The following is a 24,252-nucleotide window of genomic DNA, read 5'->3' as shown; positions in this document are numbered from 1 at the left end:
AAAAAACATTAGCAGCCGGTGAGGATAATGAGAAGAATAGTTCAGTGCAGTACAGTGCATTCTGGATGCTGAATTTCACAATTTTACAATCTGAATACACTGAAATATTCCCTGGGCAGTTTGAACTGATTTAGGGGCCGGTCCAAGCAGGGCTCTGTGACCATTTTTTGAGACAATGCGAGTGCTTCTTACAACTACTCGCACATGTGCAACTGGCAAATTTGACAACTTTTTATGTTTTTTAATTTCATGTTAAAAAAATGGAGAGAATGAGTCTGCCAGAGTTGAATGTGTGTGAGAGGAGTGGGTCAGAGAGTGAATAGCTGCATTTATTTCCAACGTTGGCTGACTGTGAAAACACAAGCCTTTGCATTCATTTTTAAAGGAGGTAGCGCTGTGAGCTCCGTGCAACAAACAGGAAACATTGCTGCCTCTATCGGTACCACAAGAACAGAACTGGCCAGGAGTTTGGGTCTAGCTAAATGTTTGCCAAACAACAAAGCACAGTCGATCTCTCACTTTTCTTTCTTCGTAATATAAAGCTGCATTTAAATGCTGTCAAGAACGACAGTACATAACGTTACTCCCCTTTCCATGGATTAATTACCTTACCTTAGATATGATTCCTATTTTAAGAGTTAACCAAAAAAAAAAAGAGAGGAGAGAAGGAGAGCCTGTATGAGGCACCAGAAATTACAAGAATAATACTTTCTGTACATTTCTGAATGTGCATTTTTTAAGCACCATTGATATAAAATGTGACTGTGAACTAAAATATAACAGCAGATCACAAAATTTCAGTTAGGGTGGACAGTGCTCCTAGTTAAAAAAGTTAGACTGGAGCTAATGAATAACAGCAGCAGCTCCCTTCACCCCACTAAAGTGGTTTGAACTGAGAAACACAACATTCTTTCATCCGCACTCGGGGCTCATTATTTGGTATGATTTATTGCTTTGGGGAATGACAAAATATGTAGATTCCCCTGTAAGCACTCCAGGTGCCTGCAGTTTAAAGTTGTTGACGGTTGCACTACTTTGTCTGATTTAGCATCTTTTACCACCCTAAATAACACAGGGATCAAACGGTGCATTTAATGACCCACAATTTTGTGCAACAAACTTTTATTAAAGTTTATTTGACTTTATTAAAAAAGGTCACAGACTTGCACCGTGGAAATGCATGTTCCTTGGGAGTGTTTTAATCCACACCACGATCTGAGGGTCCCCTTAACCCTTGACCCGTTTTTAATGTTTGCTAAAAAAGAAAAATGATGCTATTTATATTTCTTCTAACTCAAACTCACTGGCCTTGGCTCATTTACCGTGAAGACCGTAAAAGATTTTCAGTGACTCCCAAAACACACCCTCCCCCCACAAACACACATATTACATACGGTGTTCAGATCTTCTAAATATTAATAGAAACTGATAAAGAAGTAAGATGGCAGCTGTAAGCTTCTTTTCAAGGTTCATTATTGTTGACATGAACACATTAGCACTTTAAAACCTGTAGGTGCAGTCATGGTCTAATTGACAGTGAAGTAGTTTGTTAATATTTATTTATTTGCTGACTTTCGGAGGGGGGGGGGGGGGCAGTGGAGCACAAAATTGCTGTGCTAATATATATTGTTCACTACATGGCAGATGTATCGTTTCCATAGCAACTGGTCTCCATTTTCTGTTGTTAAAGCAAATACCAGACAATAAGGTCAGGAGCAAATATAGGATAAAAGAATCATGTTTAAATAAAAAGACAACAAGTGAAAATGTGAAGAGAGAACGGGACAGAAAATGAATCTCTATAAAGAGAGAACACAGTTAAAAAAGGTAAAGGGAGTGATCTTAAGCTAATACACTATCAAATTTAGTGACTATCTCCTCACAGTCATCCAGTTCTCTATTTTCTGTGTGCGCTGAAGAAAAAACAAATGTTATTCCTATAGAACCTGTGTAAATGCAAAACAAAGAGAAAGGTGTGCACAAGACAAACACTATTCCAGCTAATCAGCACCAGATGGCACATGCAAGCAAATGATGGGGTGGGGGAGGCAGCGGCAAGGCCAGGAGTTAACAAGACGGGTTGGACGCGAAGCACCAAAAGGACTATAGAATACAAATTAGAAGGAGGAAGACCCTCGGTAACATTGCTGAGGCGTTGCAGAAACCTTCGTGATTTCAAAAGAATGAAAACTGATGCGGGCTCTCGTTATTGACAAGTGAGTGATAACGTTAGCTTCGCTGCTTCACAGTTTGCTATTTTCAATAGGTCAGTTTAACCTTGTGCGTTTGCTACTGTTCGTGATGGCTTCTTTACAGCAGTGGCCACAGATTTCTAATCCCCAACCTAACCTAAGCCAATATTGACTCTGCCATATTTCGTTTAGTCAGCAGAGACACTAACAGTAGTGGTTGTTATGAATGCGTGTCCATGACTTTGGAAGAGGCATCGCTTAATGCACCTTTAATTTATCTCACAAATGTTGTCACATCTAGCCCATTCTACACACAAACAAATATGCACTACACTCACAAATATAGCACACAGAGGCAGAGTCAACACTGATCAGCATGGTCTGCTTAAGACTGGTCAACTAAGCAATAAAGTAATGGGCTGCTTGCATAACTTAACCAACTATATAACTTGGGTGATATTTCCGCTCCAGCTGTTTTTCCATTAACATTGTCCAATGTGGAACAGGTGTACCCATTTTATTTCATGATTGAGTTTGTAAACACATCTCAACCTGAAATGCATACCCACATCACAAACACTTTCCAAAAGAGAGGGGGGTGTCGTTTACTGGTGATGGTTTTTCTTTATTTACTCCAATCACCAGTTTTCGAGATCCCATTCTTTAATTATGATCATATTCTGTATCAAAGAAAAGCTGTTGCTACCATCTTTCCTTTTTCATGCCATTTAATGGTTAGCCATGCCTGCTGTGTGTCTCTAGGCTCTTTAAGGTGTGTTCAGACTACTGTACACACGTTAGCTGTAAGATAGCTACAATCTGACACACTGACTTTGTGTACGTGTGTAGGGCTGCAACTTTTTTTTTTTTATAGTCGATTAATCTGTTGAATATTTTCTCGATTAATCGATTAGTTAAAGTTGGTCTTAAAAATCTCTGTCTGTAATCAGTGTTTCCCAAAAGATTATGGAGATTATGCCCTCAAGTGTTGTTTTGTCAACTACTCAAAGACATTAGTTTACTGTCTATAGAGGGGAGAGAAGAAACTAGAAAATATTCACATTTAAGAAGCTGGACTCAAAGAATTTTCTACTTTTGTCTTAAAAAAATGACTCAAACAACTAACCGATTATCAAAATAGTTGATAACTAATCAATTAATCTTTGCAGCTCTATATGTGTGTGCCAATGTGTGTGTTTGTATGACAGGTTATATAAAGGAAATGCCTCTGACTGATCCCAGAACTCAATAGTAACTATTTCTTTTCTCTAAAGTCTCTCCTTCTTTACTTTTGTCTCTGTAGATTTATGAAGGCGATCCATAAAGCCCCTGGGATGAGCGCAACAAGACCAGGGACATTGCAATTACATGGTATGCACCTTGGACCGCCCTCATCATGTTTAAAACTACTGTATCATCTGATTAGATTCTTTTTTCAGAGTCAAAAGGAATCGCATTGGTCTGTTTCAACAATTTCTATCACACTTTGTCGAAACATTTGTTTCGGAAGGAACAAAAACTGAAACCAACTAATGCCAGGTTTATGAAAATATAAAATCAGGGTTTCCCACAGCACTTTGCAGTTAAGGCGGCCGCCTAAGCTAGACGCACCTGCCGCCTTCACTACGTCCAAAAAAATAAATAAAAAATAGTCAGTCAGACAGCAAACCTTAGCCTACCACCTAACCTAACTCATTTTCAGTGGGAAACCCTGAAAATCAACACAAATAAGGCAAAGGCATTTGTTACTGGTGTGTGTAATGTTTAGCCCCATGATGGAAGGAGGAGAAATGGACTCAGGAGTTTTTCACCTGGTGCTTCGATTTATTTCTTCATCAATCACATGGAAGTGCAGTATTGCAGGGGTGACTTATTGCAAAAATATATTAAAAAAAATAAATAAATCATGAAACTTAATACAAACTATTTAAATTATCATCCCAAACTGATATCAAACAAAATCAAAGGCTAAACCAGGCCCTGACTATTTGGGCACCAGTACCAGCACCCTTCCAGGCCAAAGCTGTTCTCCCCAGGGGGAGCCTCGGCCTCCTTCCTTTATACCAGAAGCCTTTCTTACAAGATAAACCAAAGTTAACTGGAAATCAAACAAACACCATTGTGTTTATTCACCATTCCCAAACATTTCTGGCTTCATGAATACACCATATAACAACTATAACATCAAAAAGGAAATGTTACATGCTGAACAAGCTTCTCAAAATAGAACTCTGTACTTTGTACACCCCTCTGTACTGGCTGCACTTGGACCATTCCAGGTCTTCCCCCTCTATAAATAGGCTTGTTCGAGAGGAGTCAGGTCTGCGCAGAATCGATCACCGGCGATCGGCGCCCGTTGCATGCCAGTTAGATTTGTGTCCGACTTGATCCCGACTTTCTCTGACGTCATGCAAACGTAGGCAACGATAATCTCACGAGAGCAAGGCAGCTGCAGTTCTGAGACGCAGGCGGCGCAGTTGCTTTTCACCGACTGCACAACCCCGGCGGACCCAGAGCATGCTGGTAAACGCTGGCCTTTCAGCTGATTGGTTCACAATCGACTCAACATGGTGACATTTTATATACATTTTTTATTGTTTTTGAATCAGAGGGATTTAACTGCTATATGTCTGATTTAAAGTCATATTCTGTACAGAACACATGTTGTGTGGCTGATAGATTTAGAAGTCAGAGAGACTAAATCCGTTCAGATCACGGACCATCTACAATGTTGTTAATTAAAATCAGCAACAGATCGCATGTAGAGCATTTTGAGAGATACTCTGTCATAATTAAAACAACTGGAGACTGTGTATAAGCTGATATATGGATCTGATTTTATTAAATCGGAATCACACCACAGTGTTTCTGTCACTTCCTGTTCCGTCTGAAGGCTGCTGGAATCGTCTGGAACCTGTCCAACTTTACCGCAGCTTTTTGTCACCGCCCCCAGCTGCTGCCGCCTGCTCTCGTCCACTTTACAGGCGAGGCGCAGTTCACCTCGAACGAGCCTAACTACTCCAGACTGTCACTTCCTGTTTGCCATTTCGACGCAGATCCCTGCTTGAAAATGAGAACAGGTGAATGCAACCTTGGGTAAATCCACTAACCTAAAATAAATGACTTGAATTAACTGTGTATGTGATGTATTTATCCAACCAGGATTTCTAATCTTTCAACTAGTACTTAAATGAACTGAAATAAAATGACAAACCAGGTGTTCATTAGCAAGCCCACATGTTAATGACAATGCTCAGGCTAACCGTCCCTTGTTACTGCTCATACTAAGGTTAGCTTAGCATCATACAACATGCTACCACCAGTTTAAATGAAAGGCATGAGGTAGCCCCATGACAGTGTGCATTTGTGAACATACTGACAAGTTTGACTTAGATGATGAAACTGAACGCCTGCTGCTTCTCTAAGAGGATCTCAGGCAGGTAACAGGGCTTGGCGACATGATAACCCTCTTTGTTATAGCCTAGCAAAAAAGGAAAAACGACAAGTCAGTTACATTAAATAAAATCTGCAAAACCATGTCAAAAACTCAGTTTCATCTTTTAGACAGTACATTGGCCAATGATGGGTTTGTGGAAATGTGGAATTTAACATTTACTTTTGATCTCCCAGAAGCAGCTTGCAAGTAGATGGTAAAAAAGAAATTGGTAATCTTATGACTTCCAGAAATGTAGCAGATATTAAACCCTCCTGATACACTTTCGGTTACATTGACAATACACACGGCAAAAAAAGCCTTTGAAGTCAGTGAAGAAGTGTGCTTTTATGTTTTTTTCAGTTCTGTTTTCAAAAAGAAGGCTGTTAGGAATTAGAGTATTTTAATATTTTTTCGATATTTATTGAAGCCTCATTTGAAAAATTGTGTGTGAAATAATGTGGAGTTTCATCCACTTTGAATGTTATCAGAGGAATGAATGGGCGTTAAGTTCTTTATCACTCATAGATATGAGGCGGTATGGCCCTACTCTACTTCGACTTGGCTCAGATGGCTATTTTCTATTTTAGGGGTGTCACGATTCTCCAAATCCATGATTAGATTTAACTTTTGATTTTAAGGTTGCGATTCCATTCAAATTTCAACAGGGACGGCAATGCTACAATAAGAGGCAGATGGCAGAAGGGTATTTTGCAGCAACAGTTTTGAGTAGTTTAACAACGTGTACCTGAAGGCACCATGGAGTCCCGTCAGAGCCCATATGCTTTACCTTTGTTGTTTGTTTACATAACTAACTCAAAGTGAAGGCAAAATGTTGCCACCCAGTGACATCAGGCTGTTGTTTTTCTGTCATCTCCGACTCCGGCAGTGGTCATGGTGACCAATAGTCAGTCCCTCCAGGATGTTGCGATTGCGCCAATTAAACCAATTACTGTGACTTTGGTGCGACTTGCAATTTTGACCAATCACCGCAACCTTTTCGCAAATTTGACCAATAAGTGGAGTTTCCTGCAACTTCAACCAATCCCAGCAGTCCCAAGTGCCAGACTTTGTATCAGTATGCGACTCAGAGCCAATGACCAAGCGGGAGTGAGAACGGGTTGTCGTCACACGTACGTAGCTAAATTCATTTCCTTGTTTAACGAGACATGTGTGACTCAAACATCTCACATTTACCAACAAAACGTACAGCAACAGGCCGTGCAAAACATTTCAGACCGTCCTGCCAACTTGTATACATTTTAACATCAATGTACGCTGTAACGTTTTTTCACTCTGATGTCGCTGAAGCGAGTTTCAATCCTGTCGGCTCTCTGCAGCGGGCGGGGCTGCTGAGCTTCCCCCGCGACTGACGCACACACAAACACACACGGTGGATGCAGGAAAAACCAAAGATGAGCCGTACAGGATGTCATAAATTGAGGACAGCTACACCCGTTATTGTAAGTGCAATTAGTTAAAGTCCACTAAGTACTTTATCAAACCAAATGAATGTGTGTCCCAGCCCAGGATAGAAAATTAACTAACAATGTAAAGATCAACAAGCCACTAACAGATATGTTCAAATTTGATCCATCCAATAAATTATAATTTTTGGTGTTAAATCCACCAGCCATTTTCATATTATACCAACTTTTGCAGCATCTTGAGCCTTTTTGGTAAGGTTACTAGAAAAACTCAGCCTACAGTAGTTTTACTCTCCCAAAACAAGTTTCCTTTTTCTTTTTGTCAGCGTCAGTTCTGGCAGGCCAAGTTGTCAAGACCCTGCTAACGCTATTGGCCATGGTGCATCAGCAGATTCAGTTTGTTCCTAACTGCTTGCTGCTCGCTTCTCTGCAATCTGTTCTGTCCGCAGGTCAAAGCTCAGGCTTTTGTTCAACTCCAAACGTCTGGTCCTTCTCACCCTGCTGATGGCCATGACTTCTGCCTCTGTCGAGGAGGACTCCTCCGATGACACCTGGCCGTTGCCCATTCAAACAGGCCTGGGGCAGGATGCAGGCCCGGATGATGTGCTCCGTCCGTCGGGGCATCTCCCGGCTCCCTCTTCTGCTGCATATGAACGTTACCTTCGTCCTGACGTTCGGGCTATTCTTGATACTCAGAAGGCTATGAGCTCAGGTCCCTGATTGGTTAGCCATAATAAACAAATTGTGCCTCATCTGCTAACTTTTAATTGTGCTTCATCTGCTTTAAAGACATTAGCTGACTCTAGATACGTTTACCAGCTACTAAATTCCGTCCTCTTGTTTAAATTTTGTTGTAGGATTGCCCGTCATGGTCTGTTTAGGGGGAATAGTTCAGTTCTCCAAGTCCAAATTCATGCGAGCGTCCCCTAATGCTTCTGCCGTCCCCTGACTCTCTGCTTTTTCATTGTGCTCATGAAAGGTCAGGACACACATCTGAACCGAACCAAATTGCCAAATTTAATTCGTAATTTATTCATAAAGATTCCTAAACATTTTTAATTGTCTATTTCCGTTTTAAAATCACCAGAGGATTGCCAGGTGTTGTTTGTTTGGGGGGAATAGTTCAGCTCTCCCAGTCTTAAACTGTGTGAGCGTCCCCTAATGCTGCTGCTGTCCTCTGACTCTCTGACCTTTCATGAGCACCATGAAATAGCAGAGGACTCGCTGAACAGAGCCATACCACCAATAATTTAATTTGGAATTTTATCAACTTGAATTGCAATTTATTCAATAAAATTTCTTAAATGTTATTGTCATGTGTGTTCTTCACTAATGGACCTGACAGGAAAAAAATAAAAATAAACTTTTTTTGCAACTTTGTCTCCCATAACTTAATTGAAACAAACATGCAAAAAACATTGCAATTTACATTGCAATTTTTTACAAAAGCTCCCCATCCCCAACATCAGGCATTTTGGGCCGCAACAATCTAAACAAAAGGCTGCAAAATCAGTTGCAGGCTACAGGTAAGCTACTGTTACCCTGTTTCTTTCCTCCATGGTGCCATTTGGTAAGCTGCACTGTGTACAGGTATGCTCGAGCTGACCTGAAAAGTGAATTAAAAGAGCCAAAGCGGACCCAAGAATGCATAAGTCCCATCGTCCAGCATACACACGGGAGGTGTGGCGGGGCTACATCATCACCAACTACAGGGGCTGTGATTCATCATCAGGAGACTTCAGTGCAAAGCTGCAGAGACTGAATTGCTTCTTTGCTCGCTTTGAGTCACCACAACCCGCCCACCCTGCCGACACCTCCACCTGGTTTCTGCACTATCCCATCCTACCCCCCATCCACCCTGGTTCCTGCACCACCCCTCTCACCGAAGGAGCACGACGTTGAACGGTACTCCTAGCATGATCCAGAAGGCTGTTTGGCCCAGATGGAGTTCCTGGCAAGGTGCTCAGGCTTGCTCACCAGCTCGCCCTCATCTTTGCTAGATCTTCAACCCCCTCCCTGGCCCAGGCAGTCATCCCCCCTGCCTAAAATCAGCCACTATCATCCCAGTGCCGAAGAAGTCTCCCATCACCAGCCTAAATGATTACCGTCCTGTGGCCCTCCCCCGGTAATCATGAAGTGTTTCGAGAGACTTGTTCTCCAACACATCAAGGACTACCTCCCCCCAGATCTGGACCCATCAGTTTGCCTACCGCACAAACAGATCCACAGAGGATGCCATCGCCGTAGCTCTCCACTCTGCACTGAGCCCCCTGGAGCAGCCAGAGTTTACGTCCGGATGCTCTTTGGGGATTACAGCTCCGCCTTTACCCCAATCATCCCGGACATTCTCATATCCAAACTAGTCACTCTAGGCCTCCCCCCTCTCATTGTGCCTGGATAAAGGACTTTCTCACCATCGGCCCGAGACGGTGAGACTGGGCCCCCCCCTCTCCTCCACTCGTATGTTGAGTACTGGTCCCCACCGCTGCGTGCTGAGCCCCCTCCTGTACTGCCTCTACCCCACGACTGCAGTCCGACCCACAAAAACAACCTCATCGTCAAGTTTTGCTGACGACACCACAGTGGTCGGACTCATCTCAAAGGGAGACGAGGCAGCCTACAGAGAGGAAGTCCCGAACTTGGCAGCTTGGTGTTCGGAGAACACCTGCTCTGAACACCAAGAAAACCAAGGAGATCATCATCAACTTCAGGAAAAAGAGCACTGACCTAGCCCCCCTGTACATCAACGGCGAGTGTGTGGAGAGGGTCCACACCTTCCGGTTTCTTGGTGTCCTCATCTCAGCTGACATCTCCTGGTCAGCCAACATCACAGCGGTCATCAAGAAGGCCCAGCAGCGACTACACTTCCTGAGGGTCCTCAGAAGCACGACCTGGACTCCAACTTGCTGCTGACCTTCTACCGCTCATCCATCGAGAGCCTGCTGACCTACTGCATCACGTATGGTACGGCAGCTGCACCGTGGCAGACAGGGAAGGCTGCAGAGGGTTGTAAGTCAGCACAGAAGATCACCGGCTGCCCTCTCCCCTCCCTGACGGACATCTACACCTCCCGCTGCCATCAGAAGCAAGAACATCAAAGTGACAGCTCCCACCCCGGCTCTGATCTGTTTGACCTGTTGCCCTCAGGAAGGCGCTACAGGTGCATCAGAGCACGGACCAACAGTTTCTTCCCGAAGGCCATAACGACCCTGAACTCACCCCTGAACTCACTATGCACTGACTCCACTCCACAGCCCCCCCCGGCCCCCGGACTGTCTTCTTCATTCCGTCCGACTGTGCAATATTATTGTTATACTGTTACTGTTATATAATACCTCATAGGACACTGGAATCTGTGCAATTTCATTTCATACAGTGCAATATTTAATACATTAACCTTTCCATTACTGTGCAATATGTATTTACTTAATATTAGTACTAATCATCTCATTCCATCACTGTGCAATATTATTATTGAGTGTTAACACTTACCTATGCTTATTCAGCTGATTTATATATGTATACTTGACAGTCACTACACTTTATATCTTTGACTTTATATTTTTGATATTTTATACTGTTATATTCTTATATTTTTTTTGTGTCAACACTGCAAAGGGATTGCTTTAATCTCGTTGCACAAGTACCGTGTACTTGTGTATAATGACAATAAAGGCATTCTATTCTATTCTATATGTGGTTTTCTTTGGACGTGTGCAACTGGGGAGGGAGAAAAAAATACTGTGTGAATCGCCAATCCTGCTTCTGATAGTCAAAATCAAAAAGCTCATTACAATCAATTTTTGATAATAAATCAAAATCATGACACCCCTAATCTGTTGGTAATCTGGACAACCCCTCTGTGTCAATATTAGATGTTCAATGCAACTGCTTGACCGCGACGCTGTAAGATGACGCAGTACTGCGAGCGACAATGGTAGGAGTAGTATAAAGAGTAAAAGTCTGCTAAAGGAGGAAGGATGGGCAAACAAACACAGGACTTTGATCTGAGAGAGCTGGGTTTGTGTCCCATGTGAAACAAAAAGTTAGTGTTTACATTTTTTAAATGAATGTAGGCCACCTAGGTTAACTTTATTACATAATGTTCTTACTAGTGATAACTTTCAAAAGTGGTGTGGTCAAACTGCAATGCCTCTGTCAGACCAAATGTAAACCGTGACACGTTTTTCATAAAGTGTCTTTGTAACAATGTTAGTCTGTATAATGGATTCTGTATGAAACAGAAAACAGTAGAACCAGAGTAGCAAAGCATGGAAATAAGTTAAAACCGAATGTTCATTTTGTCCTAGAAATGGGTTTACTCTTTATCAGGACCAGCATGTTAGAACTACTGTAGAAACACTACTTTATAAAACAAACAAAAAAAGAGGAACTCAATATTGTCTACGCTAGTTTAAACATTGTTGCTTAGAAACCAAATTTTGAAGGAGCAGTACTGAATCTTTTCCTACTTCAATAATGTAGAGGCCTGACTCATTCCCTGGTTCAAATTGTAAACAGGCATGCAATGGATATAATGAATTCTGCACCGTAAAAGAGACCTTATGTTTAGTAAGGCCTGATGAAGAGTTTTGAAGTTGTTAAAAAATTAATGAGTTCTGAGTAGTCCTTGTAACAGAAATGGTGTAGGTGGAGAGAGCTAACGGCTAACTGTTAGCTCTCTCCACCTACGCCATTCACATCACAGCCTGTAACTATTGTTATATAATTGTCTAATCACAGTATTTTTATGTAACTGCGGTATATTTGTTTAACCGCAATTAATTGCTAATAGCTAAGGTCCTAAAGGGTATGACTGTTAACCATAATAGCTGATTTTGTTTAGATGTGCCAAATTGTAATTATATAAGTGATTAGTGATCCGACTGTTGAGCTAAAGCTATGCTTTTTGTTAGTTGCTGGCAGAAGAAGCAGTGATGACTATTTTGCCAAATACTTTTGCCAATAGTGATGACTATACTTTGTTCTAATTTAAATCAGGTTTGTTTTGTTTGTTTGTTTGTTTGTTTTTGGTAGGGAGGGGGGGAATAATGAATGCTTTGTTTTTTATTAATGAAAATGTTCTATTGTCAATTTTAAGTTCATTTCAAAGGCGTGGTTTACTTCATAGGCTGTGTACCTGTTTTACTGGGTCACATAATGGTTATATGAACAAAAGACGCATCCTGGAATTAATTCCAAACTTTAAAATTTGTTAATCACAAATATTTCTTAGACAATCACTTGTACAGCAACATTTGAAATTGTTACAGCTCTCATTCTGAGACCCATTAGGTCTCACCTGTGGAACCTCTCAAAAACTGATTTACCAAGCTGATGTGTGGTGAGCGTCTGGCGCCGTAAGGCTGTCGTGAATAACCCAGGTGGGTGCTACACATTGGTGGTGGTGGTAGAGAGTAGTCCCCCTGAAGCGCTTTGAGTGTCTATGATAAAGCGCTATATGAATGTAGTGAATTTATCATTATTAGATGGCAAAAAGCTGCTAATCATAGTTTAACTGCTGTACTGTTGCTGACTGGAGACTCAAACAACCTAGAGAGAAACACACACACACACACACACACAGACACACACAACACCAGTTCAAAATCCTTACATTATACAGTACCTTTCTAAAATGCTTGTGATGCGAAATGTGTCCTTGTACACATATCCCTTCAGTCTTTGCACATCCAGGGGCTTCCCTGCCTGCTGAGACTCTTTAAACACAGAGGTCCCTTACTGTGAGATATTCAGGTCTATTTCATCTTCTGTAAATCCTTTACAACCCTGATCCCTATGCCTTGCCTTTTTTCTGTTTGTCTTTGCTTAGGAAAGGTGAAAAATAAGTTGAATGCCAGTAAATGAACACGGGAACGAGAGACAGGCAGACAAAGAAAAAACAGACGGACCAAGAAATGAAATGAATGAGTCAAGGAGTACTGATGATGAAGACTGGTCAGAAAAATGTATCTGCTCACAAGGCATTCATTTCCTAATCTCCCACCCTTCGTATCTGCTCAATCTTCCTCTATTACAGACCAGATGTGTTCCCCAGTGTGTGCAGCGCTGGTGTCATTTTCATCTGACACTTACCTCTGATGTCACTGGAAAATGACAAAAACTGGAACCACAGCAGAACTTTCTGTTCTACACACCACAGGCAGAAAATTGCCCTCTTTTCCTGGCTCTATTTCATCCAGCCGTAGCAAGGCTGTAGTATATGCGTTTTCATTTACTGAGATCCATGTCAGATCTTGACAATTCTTTTCTGTACCATATCCATTATTCAGAATGTAAACGAGACATGGGAATAAGGAGCTCTAATGATTGCATGAGAAAAATGTACATATATCAACTTGTCTTAGGCAAGTTCTGTTTTTTCTTTGAATCAAAAATCATCTGTGGCAGAGAGGGATTAGAAATCATTTCCTGAATTTCCTAAAAATGTCACTAATCCCACTTAATTCTGTACTGGCTCCTGCGCTGAGGCTGCTATACCTGTGTTGTTTAGGTGTACTTTATTCAGACATCGCACCTGCCATCCCATCACACCCACACAAATATGCCCAGAAACCACTTTCAGAAATACTTTTTTGCTATCTCTTTCATGCAAGTGCTACTATTTATGGGCTTTGTCTTTCTGGCTGGATGTGCGTGTGCATGGGCCTGTGTGTGTACACTTGTGTGTCCAAGTAAGTTCTAAAATATATATATATATATTTTAGAACTTACTTGGATATTTCAAATATACACAAGCCTTTAAAAAAAGGCAGAGTGAGTTTATAGAAAAACAAGTCAACATCCGCTCAGTCTTCAACCCAATTTCAAATGTAACACTATGCTTACAAATCATACAGAAAAGAGCCATAATTACCATGATTTACTATTATTCATCTTTGAGATAACAAATTTCTTACTTTACGCGTATAGTGTGTTTTTAATCAACCTTGATTCCTAGAAATTACCTTTACATAATACTAAAATATCCACTCTTACGATGCAAAATGTGCTTGTAGAAACTGAAGCATGATTAAAACAACAAGTACCCCACGTTAAACTACAAATATGTTGTTTGTCCCTGCCCTCTAGAACGACACATAGAAGCATTTTCTGATCTGACGCCCCTAACGGTAGATCGATGTCATTTGCAGGTGCCTTTCTAAACCAACACAAATCACTTTTGGAACATAATGTTAGGTTGACCGCCAATTTGAAACATGAAACGAACAGCAGTCTGTCTCCACAAATGCTATGGTCTTTAGAGGTCTTTAACATCAAAATGTGCCCCGGATGCAACATCTTCTGATTGAAATTCTCCTCTTATCTATCTATTGTTCAAGTCTTCAAACCTTTCAAACTCTTTCTGCCACCCTCATCTTAACGAGACTATAATCTATACTATACGTAACTTTTTAATGTTTCTAAAACTGTCATTTTTCATCTGACCAGTAACAACACCTGTGTTAGTGAGTATGCAGAAAAGATAACAGGAGATTTAATTATACAGGCCTAACTGTATTCTAATTTTAATTTAGAAGTTATCTGTTTTAGCTATGTCTGATAGCCTACTGGCGCAGGGCCATAACAGAGAAGAAGAAAATTAAACAAATGGCAACAGTAGGCGACAATTAAATACATCCCCCTTCCATTTAGTTATTATTACATGGTTGCTACTAATGCTATAACAATCTCTTAATGCTTTGGCTCGTGATACAGTAACAGTGATCACAATACATCCAAAGTAGGCTAAGTGTAATACTTGAAATGCAACGATGTCTCTGTGACATATCTTATTGTAAATGAATGATATTCTGTCTGAGCAAAATATTCATTGCAATTATATGACCTCCCATTAACACTAACTCAAAAATCTACAGTGGGCAGTACAGCACCGTAAAGAAAAAGATCTTTACCCCAGCAGGTGTGGTAAAAACACTACCACTTTTCTCCAAAGCGGCCGCTGGAATCCACATAAACTGAAAGTTACACATAGTCACTTTAAGATGCCAACCTTTGCCCGAGAAGCTCAAAAATACTTTTAGAAATCTATTTGAGAGTTTCAAACTGACAGCCCAAAATCTTCACACCGAGTCATAAGCAACCTCCTGTTGGAGCATGATGGAACCATTCATTTGTTTTTCTTTTAAAAACCACAAGCATTTTCTAAGACTTTAGGTTTAGGGCTTAGCCTGGAACCATTTAAATAAACTTAATGCAATGCGAAACAGCATTTGGCTTGACCACCTTGTTAATAGCCGGTGTGTGTTCATTTTAGCTACCCAGTATGTAGATGTTAGTTAGATGGCACCAAGATTTGGACTAATCATCACTGGCCTGGTAACCCAAAGTCTTTGTGGCAGCAAATGTAATTTGCAGCTAGAGTCAGTCTAGCAACTCTGTTGGCTTGCGAGCTGGAAAAAAATTCTGGTTAGGCCAATCACATCGTGTATAGAGTCGGTGGGCGGGCCTAACATAAGGACGCCAGGGTTGCGACAGTATCGCGTGAATTCCCTGCTACTTGAAAACAATGAAGATGGCTGCTGCTGCTGGAGAACAGTGGCCTTTCAAATCGGCTTTGGCCGCGACTCTGGAAAACTTGGAGTTAAGCACTGAAGATGTTCTTAGAAAGGGAAGATGTGTTTCGATTTTTGCCGAAAGAAAGTTGAATCTATCAACTAGCACCTCTCTGGTTGGTTGTAGCGCTATCCTATTACGTGCAGAGAAAATTTGAAAGACAACCGTTTATCCCGCCCCTCGGATTGAGCCCTGGCAATGGTGAGTTCCCAAACCCAACACCTTGATGTGGGTCTGGCTTGTCAGGCTGCATCGGAAGTGGAAAACCGAAACTACGGCAGAAATACGCGGAGCACAAATGTTTCACACCTGCCGCAGAATGCCCACAGCAGGACACGTCCATTACAAATCTGAAGCTGCGCAGACCACGGAAGCCAAGCTGCTCGTCTCCATTTTTGCAGAGAGAGTGGACACTAAAGCGACGCACAGGTCTGCGTCATCTTTTTAAAATACATTCAGGGCTACACTCAAAACATTCAGGGCTGAAGCCCTGGCAAAATTGGCTGACGTCTGCACATGATACAACTCTTGAAAGCGCCCTTCAACCATCTTATGTGCATGTCAGACCTGTGTCCCCTTCCGACAGAGTCAGAGAAACAGGCCCCGGTCTGTAATCCTCTTCAGGCGGTAAAGGTTGTTTTGCAGAAATCTCCGGTACATCCAAATCAGTGACGAGAACATGTAAAGTCTCCCACATCAGTGCACTGGCTTTCTGTCTCCTTTCAGGACAGAATACAAACGTGGTTCCCTGACATTTTTGTGCAAGCACAGACAAAACAACCTTCCCTCATGAAACTTTGAACCCCATAAACTCCCAATGCACACCCTCACATCAAACATTCTAATGCTCCAAGCCCCCTGGGCTGTAGATCCATGTCACTGGGGAACGTGTACCTCTGTGCAACAAACTACTTGACCACATGAGGGTGCCAATGACGCTGGGCTCTACTCTAAAAAACTAACAAAACGCTAAATAAGCCGTTTCCTGTGAATAAGTACCTAACCTGGGGACTTTCTGTTTGTTGGTTTTTATTTCTTGTCCTGCTTATTCATTTTCTGCCGCTTAAAATTAAGAGCATCATAAGTCATTATTAGCAATAAAAGTATTGTCATTTCTTTTGGAAGACTATAAGACAACTTTGTCTTTCAATTATGTTTTTGTACAACACGTTGAGGAAACATTGTTGATAAACGTTATCTGCCAAGGCACAAAATGTTGACAGACGTATCTGCAAAACATTTCCTGACATTCTCATTTGTTTTGTCTCCAATCTGCTCTTCCAATGCAATTTCCGCTCAAAGCAACTAAAGCGTGATCCAAATTTAGTCATACATACGGTGTGGCTCAAAGAATGGCAATAGTCCGTCAGCCAGTCCATATCTCAACAACAATGAATAGAATGACATGAAATTTGGTACTCCCACTGGGAGTATTGTAATAATGATGGGGATGCCCTAATTTTTCCTCATGAAGTCAAAGTTTTAATTTGTCCAATACTTTGGTTTATGAGCAAATCTCTGTCAAATGAATTGCAGCTAGCCTAAACTGTAAACTGTAGGCCCTTTTTTAAATGTAAATGTAAATGTGCTGTCTTTATATAGCGCATTTCTAGTCTTAATGACTACTCAAAGCGCTTTTACATCATACAGGAAACATTCACCATTCACACACATTCATACACTGTGGCCGAGGCTGCCGTACAAGGTGCCACCTGCTCATCAGATATACACTCATACATTCACACACCGATGCGCAGGTACATACAGGAACATGGTAAACCTCCTCCCTGCAACTAGTGTGCCATAAAAGAAATGCACTCCCTATGCTAGAAAAAAAAACACCAAGAGTGAACCTAATCCATGCAGCAATTACGTTTCCCCTTAAAGCATACATGGCAAAACAAAAAAGTAGTATATCAATTTAATTTTAAGGAGATAGCATTGTGCAAAGAGACCATAAATCCAATCTGGAGCTACGCAAGTATGTCACATGTTTGTGCAACTTCTGCTTAGCTATTTTTAACTGAAGTGTTGCCACCCTCTGATGATGTACATCTTGCTGCTGGTGAGCTCACATGGAGCTACGAGGTCTTATCTGCTCCGACAAAAGTGAGAGCTCAGAAGTGCCTCAGCAAAGCATGCAGTTTTGAGTTACGGCTAGGTCGGTAATGGAAACTCAGCCACCGGGTTATATTGGACGCATTAAGTTTTCTCATCAAACCAGAGAGCATGGTAATATAGTTGGTACAGGCAAACCTGGAGGGGTTGTGGTGGTTGTGAGGAATCAGGGGGATGGTCACTGAGGTTACATAAGGTTTCAGGTGATGATCTAAGGAGCGAGAGAAAACATTAGGCTGCTGGATTCAGGCTGGTATTGCTGAGTCCTCGGTGCACAGTGGAAACTAAGAGAGGCATGAAGATTTCTCAGTGCTGTGTTGAATGTTGTGTTTTTGTTAGATTAGATGTTGTCCCGACCCGACCTGTGAGGATTTTCTAATTTCCTGTCGAAAGAATGACGACTTCTGAAATGTTCAGCGTGACACGTTCTGTAAATGCATGACATTCGCGCAAAATTAAATTCTCCCAGAGAAGAGACATGGCAAACAACACTATAGCAAAGTTTCTATCAAAGTTTAAAAAAAAGGTGGAGATAAGCTGAAGTACATACACCGTAACAACAAAATGTGACAGTACTACTCACCTTCATATTTGTCACAGCAGCATGACTAAAATTTCTGAGAGATGGTCATTTCTCACTTAAAATACAAAACATCCTGAATATTACTTTGAAAGTCTGTATCATTGGAGCCTATTTTATCCTTTATCAAACAACATTCAGCCTAATGTGGCAAAGAGAATGATCTGAAAAAGGATTTCAGAGGAAAAACGACTTCAGCCTCACCAAGTGTAACAGCCAGTCAAGCGTTGATAGCCTTATCAGAACACTCCACAGAGAGCTCACAGCCAAACTTTTCACATCAGTGTGCCGCTTCTGTTGTTTTTATGTTCAATGGAAAGACAAAGTGTGTATAGTGTATGTCTGTGTGAAAGAGAGAGGGTGGGGGGGGAGACAGACAGGCAGAGATAGATACACTATAATGAGTTTCCATAAAGCACTCTCAGTGTGCTATCATTGTCACGATTTTATGAATTCATCATAAAAGAGTGAGTAAATGTCACAGCTGACGGTAATAGAACAGGATGCCGCATTCTAAATGAAAGGCAGAGGAGTAAGAATGAAGAGAAGGGGGAAAAGGAAATTGTAGGGGCTCCTGTGATGCTTCGGCTGATAACAAAAGCCATGGCTGGTGTCGTTCAAGTGTGCCGTCTTTACCCGGGGGACTCTGGGAGATAGTGAGGGTTTACTGGGAGAGAACTGGCCATGTCTCTAAATAAAACACGACATTGATTTATGAGTGTGAGCCCGCTACGAACGAACACACACACACACACACACACACACACACACACACACACACACACACACACACACACACACAAAAAAAAATACTGAGTACACTCAGTGCACTGTCCATCTCAGCAATTCCACTTTACTTCTACTACCTTTTTAAATGTTAAAATTAGCTTTTTAAAGCTTTGTCTCCTGGCTAAAGTTAAACCCTTCCTTAACAGACATGATCTAGAAAAGACGATTCATACTTTTATTAGTTCAAGGTTGGATTACTGTAATGCTCTTCATGTTGGTTTGAATTAAACCTCCATCTCACGAATACACCTTGTGCAAAACGCTGCTGCTCCCTTTTTAACCAATACATCTAGACATCCACACATCACTCCCGTTCTCTACACCCTACATTGGCTCCCTGTGCATTTTAGAATCAATTTTAATGTTTGTTTTCAAAGCCTTATATGGCCTGGCCCCAGAGTATATGTCCGAGATTTTGACGCTGCGTGACCAGTCATTGCGGTCTTCTAACCAATTTGTTTTAGAAGTCCCAAATTCCTCCTGATATTCACACTATTACAGATGTAACTCTTTTTAGGTCCAAACTCAAAACTTATTTGTTTAGAATGGCTTTTAATACGTAGTAGTGGTGTGACAATCTCACTCTCCTCCTCCTGTTTCTATGTAACCTTTTCTGATTTTACATTCTTTTTGTTGTTTGATATGGTGTTTTATCCTTGGTTTCTGATGTGAAGCACTTTGGATACCTGCTGGTTGTTGTTAAGTGCTATATAAATAGTGCTATATAAATAAATTGATTGATTGATTTTTTAAAGTATTATTTATTCCACAGCTGCCTTCCTCTTGAACTCTAAAATACTCTTTGGCCTACATCATCACAAGGAAAATGAACTTCAAAAGCAGAGAAATTATTTAATTACTAAAAAGCAATCACTCTGCATTTCCATTTGAACATGAAGGTAAAAGTGTTTTTGTAACATGATTGATGTTCTGAAGTTTCTCTTCAACCACAGTAAAGTTTAAACACAAAAGTGGAAGTGCCCGTTTATGAAGTCACAGTTATGAGTTATTGATGGTGTATTACTGTAATACCACTACTGTCATCTTGCTGTGTGGCTGAGTCTTTTACCTTTGTCTCATTGATGTACAGGTTTAATGAAAACCAAGGGTGGAGGTGCTGGCTGGCAGCAGCTAAAAGACTGGAGGAAACAGAAACACACCAGTGAATGTACAGTAGGCTAGAGGTTGGCATTGGAAAGAGAAAAACCCGGTCGACCTGTACAGTAGGCTGCAGGTGAGAGACTGAAGCGATACTGTTGGTGAGCAGAAGCAGGAAAACTGGAGACATGACACTTAACAGGATTAACACAAAGGTTATCAAAAAAACAGTTGCAGTTGATAGAAAGATTCTGCTTGACAGCCAAACAGAAATGAAACTTGAAGATCTGGAAAAGTGAGAGGGGACCAAAGCAGAGTTCACATTAGGGCTGTAACTATATGCGATATAAAATTGAAATCGCAACACTCAGATCCACGAAACTGTGTTGCTGAGTGAGAAGGCAGAATCGCCTCAATAAATCTCCCAGAGTCATCATTGGCTGTAGTGATAGCGGATGGTTGCTAGCTGGCTGGGGGATGGCTGTAGATGTGTCCCTGGGCCGGGGCTGTGGTGATAGTGGATGGTTGCTAGCTGGCTGGGGGCTGGCTGTAGATGTGTCCCTGGGCCGGGGCTGTAGTGATAGTGGATGGTTGCTAGCTGGCTGGGGGCTGGCTGTAGATGTGTCCCCGGGCCGGGCTGTAGTGATAGTGGATGGTTGCTAGCTGGCTGGGGGCTGGCTGTAGATGTGTCCCCGGGCCGGGCTGTAGTGATAGTGGATGGTTGCTAGCTGGCTGGGGGCTGGCTGTACATGTGTCCCTGGGCCGGGGCTGTATTGATAGCGGATGGTTGCTAGCTGGCTGGGGGCTGGCTGTACATGTGTCCCTGGGCCGGGGCTGTAGTGATAGCGGATGGTTGCTAGCTGGCTGGGGGCTGGCTGTAGATGTGTCCCCAGGCTGGGGCTGTAGTGATAGTGGATGGTTGCTAGCTGGCTGGGGGCTGGCTGTAGATGTGTCCCTGGGCCGGGGCTGTAGTGATAGTGGATGGTTGCTAGTTGGCTGGGGGCTGTCTGTAGATGTGTCCCCGGGCCGGGGCTTTTGTCAGCACTCATCCGACTGAAGTCTTGTACCGTTACATTCATAACTGCCAACGCTGCCAATACAACTCCAAATCACAGAGATGCTAATACGCACGGGACTAATATTGCCAAAATATGATAGATATGATACAGACGGAAATTACACGAGATTTAGATTACAGATGACCTCTATAATTAGATCCTCAGGTACCAGTCCCGTGCAAATAGGGATTCTGACAAACTTTCACTATTGAAGGAATAGTTAAAGATTTTATAAATAATATGCTTTTTTGCTGCAAGCTAGATGAAAACATCCAACCCTCAGTGATAAGCACATTTCCCAAAATGTCAGACTGAAAAGGTTGCGTAGCCAGAAAGGTAACTCATTTAGTATGTTTTAAATAGATTTGCACTGGGAGAAACCATCTTAGATTTACGCTTGAACTCTCCACGGGTTGGAATAACAGTACATTTTCCTGCTGTTCCCATTCTGCTGAAAATTACACAATGTTTACTTTCTTTGACCACTAGTCTGCTGGTAATGTGTGCATGAAGTCACCCTGGAGCATAACCAAGTTAAAAGAAAAATAACTCCTGTTAAGTATTTTTAGATTAATGATGTATGATTACAGTCTGTAATTTTTATGCCCAGCAGTAGGCTACTTTGAAAAGCTCACTCTGCAATCCATTAAATTAACCATAAACCTTTTATATGAGGCAAATCAAAGAGCGAGCGATCAATTAATACAGCTCTGAGAATAGCAACAGCTGAGCTGATACAAAATCCCAAAGTCAGTAAAGAGCAGTGGTCCACATTAACATGAAAACTTTGGGGAAGCAAAAAGGACAGAATGGAAACTTAACTGTACACACACCGCCGCCAACTTGAGCTTCTAAAGTTACCGGAAGTCATTCATTTTTAATGGAAGCCGGCTACTCTCAGCTGCAGGGAGCGGTAAATCTATCGGCGTCGCGTTTTGGGTGTTGTGAACAACCAGAGCGTCAATCAGAAAGTTTAATTTTTTCAACTTTATAGTATTGAGCTATGATGCGCTTCAGCGGCAAAGCCAGCCGCCAATGGATATATAGATATCCTTCGCTCTGGCTGATTGCATAGAAACATACAATGTAAACTTTCCTACCAAAACATTAATTCAGGCTCATAATTGCCGTTGCTGGGTTACCTATCGTTTGATACGTTGTTTCCATATAGGGACCAGTTAACGTTACCTGCCGGCCACATTGTCTCTTAATGGTCCGCTCACTGGCGGCTGCTCGCTCTGCCTGCACGCTGCTGCTGCTCAGCGGCTAACGAGCGAGCTAACTGCTTACAGACACCGCTGTTACCAATTAACAATACAAATTCTGTCATTATATATATAATGATCAAACATAGCACGCTGCCACGTTAGAGCGGCCAAAGCGTCAAAAAGCTTCCCCGTACTTTTTGACAGGTGTCCTTCACAGGGCGGCCAGAGCTTCTTTGCAGCTTAAGTCGGCGGCGGTGTGTACGTACGGTTAGAATACTGGCAACGTTATATCTTTTCTGCTAATTAATCTGTAATGTTTGGACATGATCCATGTTTGATAATGTCCAGTAGCTATCTAGTGGGTCTATCTAGATACAAAAGCTATAGCGTGTGTATTTTAAGGAAGCGATTTTAATGTTATTTTTAAGTATTGTTTAAATATGTTTTTATTCCAACACTGGTTCTGTTGATGCTCAGGAATTTTCTGACTCTGCTCACACAAATACACACCAACAAAACAGTTCAAACAACAACTTGCTTTACAGCCATTGTATGTGCCGTCTGTGATTTTTGCTTGTTTCATCCTTCTGATCAGGCACAACTCATTCCGAAATGAATGTGAGGTGTTTGAATCTCCTGCTTAATGTTTAAAGAAACTGCTACGTTAGATTGGAGGGTAAAAAAAACCTCAAGCAGCCCGAGTTGTCAGCAATTCTACAATCAGTGCAGACATTATAAAAATTAGCAAGAGCAGAAAGAATACAGAGCAAGGTGGATCTATTGTTTAATGTTCTGAAAGCTGAACCAATGATTCTGCTTTCGTTCTAATTGTTCAACCCATTCTTACAATTTTCTCTTTCCTTTTGCTAGAACACTGAATGCATGCATTACCCCTTCAGTTTAAAGAAGTTGTGTTTTAATGAGTATTATCTCTTCAAGCAAGGTTTATAACATTTTATTCAAACTTAACAGCAACTGCACTTCTAAAATGGCATCCATTAATATGTGATATTTCAAAGTCACATCCAACAAAGGCTGCTATTATCCAGTCTCTTTTTTTCTTTGTCCTTTTTTTTTAGATGGGAGAACTTTGCGCGATTCACAGCAGAAAACAATGGGACAATCGACTGAAAGGTCTGCACAGCTGCAGACAGACAAAGCGAATAAATTGGAAAAAGTCACCATCGTCACCTCTGTACCTGAGCCCTGTACTCCACTATTCAGTTTCATCAAAGCTAGGAAATGCTGACCTTTTCGGTTTCCTTAAAGAAACATGGTGTGGATCATAAAGTGTATATTAAAAAAAGTAGTCTACATGAGAAGTCCCATTTTTTTCATATTTTAGACTAAATAAGTTGAGGATATCATGTTGGGCTGCATTCACCGATATGTTCCTACGTTTTTTCTTAAATTCATTCTATAAGTCTACGTCTGATTCATGACGTTTCTTAAACAGCAAAATTGTTTGCAGGTGTGTTCTTAGAATGATGAATCCAAAGGCCTTTGTAAATTGAAAGCTTGTGCCCGTTTCTCCCATTTAACATAGGTAAAAAGCCCCGTTAATTCCCATAAAAGGGCATAAGATGGCAGGTTTCTGTGCATACTGTGACACGGCACACAAGAGACACGTTGAAAAGACGTGGTAAAGACGGTGAAGGCCTTGACTCCAAAAGAAAGAAAAACTTTAGTAATTCTGAAGTGGAGGTAGTGCTGTAAGAAGTTAGCAAAAAACAAGGCACATTTAGTAGCATCAGCAGTGGATACAAGCAGCA

At 41.6% G+C, this 24,252-nt stretch overlaps 1 long non-coding RNA gene across 1 annotated transcript in view; it reads right to left on the bottom strand.

Moving 5' to 3' along the window:
* LOC116692845 (uncharacterized) overlaps positions 1 to 18,480 on the bottom strand; it is a 52,777-nt gene extending 34,297 nt beyond the window's left edge. Inside the window, exon 1 of the long non-coding RNA XR_004332797.1 lies at positions 18,331 to 18,480. This is a non-coding gene — a long non-coding RNA (uncharacterized LOC116692845). The remainder of the gene's footprint in view (positions 1 to 18,330) is intronic.
* Positions 18,481 to 24,252: the final 5,772 nt, after the last annotated feature.

This window comes from Etheostoma spectabile, chromosome 7, assembly GCF_008692095.1.
Source record: "Etheostoma spectabile isolate EspeVRDwgs_2016 chromosome 7, UIUC_Espe_1.0, whole genome shotgun sequence".
In the NCBI taxonomy this organism is placed as follows: domain Eukaryota; kingdom Metazoa; phylum Chordata; class Actinopteri; order Perciformes; family Percidae; genus Etheostoma; species Etheostoma spectabile.
The sequence above is the reverse complement of the archived record's forward strand: the minus strand, read 5'-3'. Positions and strand labels throughout refer to the sequence as shown.